Genomic DNA, 9,274 nt, shown 5'->3' with positions numbered 1-9,274 from the left:
TGCTCGCATATCCATAACAGCTGCTGTGGGTATCACATTGGCACTACAAGGCTATAATGGAACTTAGAAATCACCAAACCCAACCTTCTTATTTTAAAGATGAGGAAATGGAGCCCAAGGAAAAAAAGTGACCTGCCCAAGTTAACACAAGAAATAAATAGCAGAACCAGGATTCCTTTCATGTTCTTTGACTCTAAATCCAGAGCACTTTTGCAGAAAAATAAAGTGGATGAAAAATGCATATAGTCCAGATATGTAGCTGGGTAGACTGCTCACTTTCACCCACCTGTGTCTAGAGAGATGGCCCAGAATTAAATAAACTAGATCACATTTGGGAAACTGAGCAGTGTTTTGAATACCAAACTGTTGAAACATGAAGTCCAATCTCTTTATCATAAATATTCTTCTATTGTTGATATGTCAACAAATTGCAGAACATCATGATCTCAGAATAATCAAATGTCGGTTGTAAGAACTTAGAGTTAGATGAGACCTTATAGGTCAAATAGTCTAGCCCAGAAGTATCAGATTTATAGTCCATGGCCATAAGCAGCTGCAGAACTCTACAATGCAGCCAGAATTAGATTAAAATGTAATTGGGAAATGTGTAACAAAATAAGTAAAAATATAATACCCATTGATAATGTTAATCTGTGGTTTTTAAGTCAATTAAATATCCATTTCCATCTGAGTTTGCTCTCATTGGACTAGCTCCTTCATTTCAAAAGTAAGGAAACTAAGGCTCTGAGAAGTTGAAATCATTTGCTTATGGTCACAAGGGAATAAATAGGGGAAATGGGATCTGCATTTAAGTCTGATTAAAAATTTAGTGATGTTTCTACTATTACATTTGTGATGTAGCTGTGTCCAACTTTTTGTGACTCTATTTGGTGTTTTCCTGGCAAAGATTTTGGAGTGGTTTGCCATTTCCTTTTCCAGCTCATTTTACAGATGAGGAAACTGAGGCAAATAGAGTTAAGTGATTTGCCCAGGGTCACATAGCTAGTGTTTGAGACCAGATTTGAACTCAGGTCTACCTAACTATAAGCCTAGCACTCTATCCACTATACCATTTGGTTGCCCAGTATTATTACATATTGCATCATATTTTTAAAAATTATTTAATTTGTTTTCAATTTTCTACAGTCACTTCCATATATGTTAGATTTTCCCCTCTCCCTTCCTGTTTTTCTCCCCTCCCTTCCCACTCCCTCTCTGAGATGGCATTCAATCTTATATAGGTTCTACACATACATTCCTATTAAATACAATTTCACCATAGACATTTTGAATAGAAGAATTAAAATGAATGGGAGAAACCATAAAACAAAACAAAATATAACACAAAAGAAAATGATCTGCTTCTACTTGTGATCCAATTCCATAGTTCTTTCTCTGGATGTGGGAGGTGTTTTGTCTCAAAAGTCCATTTAGGTCCTTGCATTGCAATGAAGTACTAAGTCTACCAAAAAAATTCCTCAGACACTGTGGTTGTTGCTGTGTACTAAGTTCTCCTGGTTCTGTTCCTTTCAGCATCAGTTCATATACATCCTTCCAGGCCTCTATGAAGTCTTCCTGTTCATCATTTCTTATAGCACAATAGTATTCCATTACATTCATATACCATAACTTGTTCAGCCATTCCCCAGTTGATGACCATCCCCTTGATTTCTGGTTTTTGGCCCCCACAAAGAGAGCTGCTATAATTATTTTTGTACACTTGGGACCCTTTCCCATTTTTATGATCTCTTTGGGCATACAGTCCTAGAAGCAATATTGCTGGGTCAAAGGGTATGCACATTTTTGTAGCCTTTTGGGCACAGTTCCAAATTGCTCTCCAGAATGGTTGGATCAGCTCATAGCTCCACCAACAATGAATTAGTGTTCCAGCTCTCCCACATCTTCTCCAACATTTATCATCTTCCTGTTTTGTCATGTTAGCCAATCTGATAGGTGTAATGTGTTACCTTAGAGTTGTTTTGATTTGCATCTCTAATCAATAGTGATTTAGAGTATTTTTTCATATGACTATAGATAGCTTTAATTTCTTCCTTTGAAAACTGCCTGTTCATTTCCTTTAACCATTGATCAATTGGGGAATGACTTGTATTTTTGTAAATTTGACTCAGTTCTCTATATATTTTAAAAATGAAGCCTTTATCACAGATGCTACTTACAAAAATTCTTTCCTAGTTTTCTGCATCCCTCCAAATATTGGTTGCATTGGGTTTATTTGTGTAAAAACTTTTCAGTTTAATGTAATCAAAATTATCCATTTTACACTTCATAATGTTCTCTATAATACTGCATCATATTAAAGAAGAAACCACACATTAATCTGTAGATGATTTGTTTAGCCCAATGACTTTAGATTTGGCTTTGTAATTCATATATCCAAATCCATTTTAATGTCATTTCAAGAATACTATTTTGGGGAGCACATTTGATCTTTATCACATTTTTCAAAGTCACCAATGATCTCTTATTTGCCAAATCAAACGGTCCTTTCTCAGTCGTAATCTTTCCTCTTGTATACTCTTTACTCTGTGAGGTTTTGTGACACTGTTATTTCTTGGTTTGCCTCCTACTTATCTGACTGCTCCTTTTTAATCTTCCTTGCTGACTCATTCATATCATGCTGTAATTGTAGATATTCCTCAAGTTTCTATTGTAGGCCTTTTTCTCCTTTCACTCAATACTGGAAATTCTTAACCTGGGTTCCATGGAGCCACAAGGGGATCTGTGGGTAGATTTCAGAGGGTGCATAAACTTGGATGGGAAAAAATTACATCTCTATTTTCAAAAACCTCCAGTGGAAATTTGGTTTAATTAATTAATTACTAATCATTATTTATTAAATAAATTTATTTAAAAATATTATTCTGAGAAGGGGTCCATAGACTTCACCATATTGTCAAAGGGGTCCATGACCTAAAAAAAGGGTAAGAACTCTTGCTATGCTGCTGTTTTCTCTCTGTCTCTCTCTTCCTCTCGATTTCCTCTCAGTCTCTCTCTCTCTCTCTGTCTCTCTCTCTCTTTCTCCCCCCCAACTCCCTATACTCTCGTCAGCTTCCATGGGTTTAACTATCATGATTATGCAGAAGACACCCAGATCTACATATCCAGTCCTCATATCTTCCCTGAGCTTCAGTGTCATATGGCCAATGTGTCCTATTAGATATTTCCACCTGGGTATCCTAGAGACATCTTAAACGCAACATGTCTAAAACTGAACTTGTTATCTTTCCCTCTAAACCCTACCCTTCTTTCAAATATCCCTAGTTCTGTCAAAGGTGCCACCATCCTTCCTGTCTCCTGTTTGCTCAGAAGTGAAGGCCTGAGCCCAAGAAAGATAAGACAAAAGCTCATCTAGGAGAATGAGGGGACCTAAGGGAGAAGTCCAAAGCTCCAAAGGAAAGTGTCTAGAGCAGAAGGCACAGTGAGGAGATGGTGAGAAGGGACCTGGAGGTCAGTTGACTAAGTTATTAGAATTCTGTTTACACTTTACTTGTCAGTCCTTAGGGTTGATTGGTTTGTTTTCCTAGGTCCATCTTAGCACTTTACAGGTTATTGCTTCCTTTGGTTAAGAGGCATCAGGCCAGGTCATCGGGAGCTTCCTGCAATTCCACCCTCCTGGCCTTCTCTAACAGTGACTGACAGATGCCAGTCAATATTGCAAATAAAATGAACTCAATATATATGTAGAAAGAACTATGCTCAATGTAATAATATATATAATATCTACTATAATTATATAATTATAATATATATTATATAATATATAATAATAATTCTACTTAGGAAGGAAATTTCACAAAATGTAGATTGCACTGATATATATGTGTATGTATGCATGCATCCATGCACATATATGTACATGTACATACATATGTGTTTATGTATATAATATACAGGTATAAACTTTATGTTTATGTTGCATAAATTTGTACATATTCTAGTCTCCCTCATTAGAGAGTAAGATCATTGCCAATAGGGATTGCTTCATTCTTTGTACTTGTATCCCCATAGTCTAGTGCAGTGATTGTCTCATAGTAGGTGCTTTACAAATCCTTGATGATGGATTGACTGTTGATCTTTAAAGGAAGACATGTAGAGGGCATACATGCCCTATAGTATATTACCAATAATGACCTGCCTATGTAATAAAAAACATGAAGTATATTTATGACCTAAAAAGCTGACAGATCAGTCATGTAGTGTGATAGAAAATGGATGAACACATCACATTTTATATTTGTACCCTTTGAGATAGTTAAAGGAAAAATAAAAGCCCTGTAGTACACTAAATAGAACTTCTGTGAAGGATTTTTGGAAAGACATAACCACCAAATAGGATAAGAAAGTCTAGAAGTAATACTTGCATCCATGAAGTCAAAATTCTAGAAACACACACACACATGTATATATGTATATATATATATGCACACATACATACATACATACATACATACATATACATGCATGCTAGGAAGCAGCAGCTTGACTCAATGGGTGGTGCTGGACTTAGCATTAAGAAGAACTGAGTATGAATCCAGCCTCAGATACTAACTAGCTATGTTAATCCAGGCAAATCACTTTACCTAGGAATGTCTCAGAATTAGTTGAAAACTGATAGCAGAACCAAAGCCTTTTTTCTATATAAGCATGATCAAGACCCACATATTATACTCAGAGGAAAATTCACTCTGCCATGAAAAGATGCCACATTGCTGGAAGAGCACCTTGCCAAAGATGCCCTGCTTCTTACCCTTCACTGTCGTGGTAGCTAAAGAGGTATGAGAACTCATTGGTGGCCCAGCAGGCTGATCAGAAGCAATTACTCTGTACCATCCTTCTCAGTCTTGCATCCTGGTCATGTCATGGCTGTCAGTAAACCCCACAGGAATACGTAAGTTGCATATTTGGTTCTGATTTCAGTTTTGAGAAGCACAATGCCAACTTTACTACGTAATCATATATTTAGAGCATTCTCTGCTAAGTTGCTGAAAAAGAAACTGATGACCTTTCTAGCCTCTGAAATTAGCACCCAGAACAAGGACAAGTTATAAGTTTGAGATACCACTGTGTGGGATTCTAGTGAGAATGTGGGATGTCCTAAAAGACTACCCTACTACATAGGGCCAACAAACCAGATGTGGCCCCTTTGCATAATCTTGCTCTGTTTAATATAAATAAAATTCTATCTGACAAAGATCTGCTGCACATTTACTATATGCAAGGCACTTTGGTAAACTATTGGGCTACAAATATGAAAAATGACATAATCCTTGCCCTAAAGAATCTTTCAGTCTAGAAAAATAATAAAAATTAAAGAATATTAAGGGAAGTTTGAAGTTATTTCATCTAACTTCATTTTTTGCCAACAAGAAAACTGAAATCTCCTTGCCCCCCAAAATCAAGGGACTTTTTTAAGGTCACATAGCTGATTGAGGGCAAAGAAGAGACTAGAACCCAGGTTCCTGGCACTGTCCTTTCTCCTTTTCCCTACATCCCTACATCCACCAATAGAGAAATATAGACAACTTCAGTGAAGGATTAGAACAAGAAAGGAAAACGTCATAGGAGTAGCTTACTTTAAGAACATTAAAAAACATCCAAACTTATAAAGCAGATAAATTAAGGAGTGATTATCTGTTTTTCAAAAAGACTCTTCACTTTACAAAAAGATTCACCACAGGTTTACTTTAAATAGTCAGCCCCCTTCCTGAATTTTTAATGTGATTTGATTTATAAAAAATTGATTTAGTTGCTTTCCAGAAACACACCTGCTGCGTGTAGACCTATATAAGACTTGCTCTCCCATCTGTAGTTTAGAGAATTGGGCTCAATTACTACTTTCTGTCTGCATGATAATATTCCTGCAAGCTGGGCTCCTCCTAGAAAGACACTGTGTTAATATTATATTGCCACCCATTAGTTCACAGGCTTAGAAGCAAGCTGTCTCTGACTTAATAATACTCCCTCCGCCCTGCTGGTCCATAGAGCAATCCATCTTTTCCCCTAGTGCTGAATGTGACAGTTCCCAACAGTCCACAAGAGCTTTCCTTTCAAAGTAAAATCCTGGATTAATCAAGTTAAAACAAACTTGGTATTTCTCCAGGTACAGCTACCTCCCTGAAGACGTGTGTTGGCTGTTGTTTTCCAATGTGGTCTGTCAGCTGCTGTTGTTCCAGAGAATAGTGCTTCCTACTGAACTGAAACGGTAATTTAAAACCGACTATCTTCCTCACGCAACTACTTCGACTCTGCCAGGACTCAAGACCACAGTCTTCAGGAAGAAAAAATGAGGACAAAAACAAAAGCAAACAGCATTTCCTTAAAAAAAAAAAAAAGGTTGTTTCCAGATTCCTTCTGAGAAGTTGCTTTTTGGTGGCCTAGACAGTAGATGGATCTATTTTTGTAACCTTAGTGCACATGCTTTCTTGACCTCTCTCAGAATTATTTTTCAGTCTTATTCCATTTTCCTAACAGAAATGAAGCTCATTTTACTTTCAGCATTTCCCCGTGTTCTTTCTTAAATTCTTAAATATTGTTCTTAGATATTTTCTCAGTACTCCCTGGTAACCCTAACTTCTCTGATTCTAGATTGTTTTCATGATTGTGGCACTTTTGGACCCTGTTACTGTGCCTACTGGCTAGCAGGCTTAAATGGCATCATCTCTTCTGCTCAGAGAGAGTAGCAAGATATATCCAACTAATAATTCTATTTTTCCACTAGAATAGGGACTGGACCTGTGATTTCATGTGTAGTGAACTTCTGAGGAAGGAAACTCCTTCTATGAAAGCAAGGCAACACCTCTGTAACTTGCAGCCCAGTGACCCACATCACTTACGAACTGGGGGAAGGGATGGTGGAATGATGTCACAATATTTGTTGGACAAGTAGTGCCTTGGATGATACAGCATAGGAATGTCATATTGGTCCTCTTAGAGCTCAAAGAGCAACCAGTGCATTGGGGAAGTGTCCTGGACCTCTCTCGACCTCATTGTCCTCATCTGTTAGATGGGGATAATAGCAACTATCTCCCAGGAGTCTTGTGAAGATCAAATGAGATAACATATGTACAGCCCTTTATCAACCTTAAAGTGCTATGGAAATGCTAGATATTATTATTGAATTCAGGTCTTCCTAGTTTTAAAGGCAGACTCTATCCATCACTCTACATTGCCTCTTCTGTTTTTCTACATTTCACAAAATGAAATGTGTACTTTTCAGAAACATCATTCCATCCCTTCCCTATCTTCTCCCCCGTCATTTTTTTTGGTGCACAATTTAGTGAGGGGATTTATTCGTGAGGGAGAAAAAGAAACAAGTGAAATTTATTTATAGATTAAAAATTACTTTTTGAGTTGAAGGAAAAAACACCCATAAAGCCATAGGGCTCACTTATTTTGAAGCAAGACCATCAATAGTCTGCTATCTCCAATTTCTAATTATTTATTAAAACATAATTTATTTTTAGGGCAAACTTCAACAACAGTATTATCAGATTTTTATGTAATCACATTCATTTGAGTAAGATTCAGTTTGGCTTAGCAGATTCAAATTCTGCCTCTGCCTTGGTAGATAGAGCACTGGGGTTAGAATCCAGATCTAAATTCAAATCTGGTCTCAGACACTTAACTAGTTGTGTGACCCTGGACAAGTCACTTAGCCCTTATTTGTCTCAGCTCCTCATCTGTAAAATGGGCTGGAAAAGGAAATGGCAATCCATTCCAGTATCCTTGCCAAAGTCCATGGGGTCACAAAGAGTTGGACAAAACTTGAACAAGAATAATATCTCTGCCTTGAATTAACTTGGTAACTCTCTAAGGTTCTAAGTTACAGAGAAGCTGACCCTTTGCACAGGTGGAGGGGAGATTCCACACAAGGATTCCCTATGCCAATGAAATCACAAGTCTGGACAAAATATACCTTAATTTATATAGTATTGAACCCAGTTCTCGGTTTCTTGGTTGATTGTTTCTGACTTGTTACGAAGATGAACTCATGACTCACCTCTAGTTCTTAGCTCTAGCTAAAACCAAGCCTTTTGCATATTCAAGGCGCGTTTAGTCTCTTGTCAAAGTGGATTTTTTTTGGGAAAGACACTCCTTTCAGAGTCTGATAGCGTATCTATATTAATCCTGTTCATAAATCTTTAAATGGTGACAAGGAGACTCTATCTAAGTAGAAGTTTTCTTATAAATATCCTCTCCCACATGCCCTTTCCCCAGTTTTAAGTTTATAAGCCAATTTATGGCAAATTTTCAGAGACAGATTCATTAATCAGTTTATTACTATGATTGAATGAATGTATTTTCTACAGTTCTGGGTGAATTGCTCTGCCTCATGGTTCACGGATATGGCTGTTAATAAGTCAGGTCAGGTTCAGGTATACTTTGCTTTGTATCACAATAGATGTTTTCCTGAGAAGGGAAATGTAAATAAAAATATTTAAAATGAATCAAAGCTTCTTGATGACTTACTACAAAATTTAAAAAAAATTTTTATTGATGCTTTTTAAAAGATTTCTGTCACTCTTCCAACCACCATCCTTGAAACCCTTTCTTATACAGAATAAGCATAATTAAGTCAAACAAACCAATGCATTGGGCATGTGCTATTTTTTTCTGCACTTATAATCTGTCACCTCCCACAAAGAGGAGAAAGATTTTACATTAAAATTTCAGATATTTTAGTTTAATTTTTGACTGCCAATTGGCAATGATTCCCAACATGCTCTTTTTAAGTTTCTCTATTCACATCTAGTCTTCCCATGAATAATCAATCAGCAGTGAAAAAATACCCGACTTAAAATCAAGACATAGGTTCAACTCCTAGCATGGTTTCTTGCTGCTTATGTGACCTTGTGCAAATTTAATCATTATGGTCGTCAATTTTCTTATGTATGAAATGAGAGATTAGGACTAGAAAAGCTCAAATGATCCTATGACATCCTCTTCATGTAGGTCTCTCTTCCCCCATTTTATCTGGTTTGGTTATGATTTTTCTTGTAGGATTTTCTTAAAGCATAACCTATAGTATAATAATTCTGTAAAACTGGTTTAATTAATCAATCAATCAATTAATTTATTTATTTATTAACCAATAAATTAATTAATTTAATCACTTTTTGCTAACAAACAAATACAAATTAATTACCTATTTTGCATTCTTCCTTTGGTTAAAATTTAGAAGTGTTTCCAGTAGTGGTGTTTCCTAAACTTAGACAACTCAAATATCGTCTTGATAAATCTCTCTGTAAAAAGG

Source organism: Notamacropus eugenii, chromosome 5 (assembly GCF_028372415.1).
Source record: "Notamacropus eugenii isolate mMacEug1 chromosome 5, mMacEug1.pri_v2, whole genome shotgun sequence".
NCBI lineage: Eukaryota > Metazoa > Chordata > Mammalia > Diprotodontia > Macropodidae > Notamacropus > Notamacropus eugenii.
The sequence above is the reverse complement of the archived record's forward strand: the minus strand, read 5'-3'. Positions refer to the sequence as shown.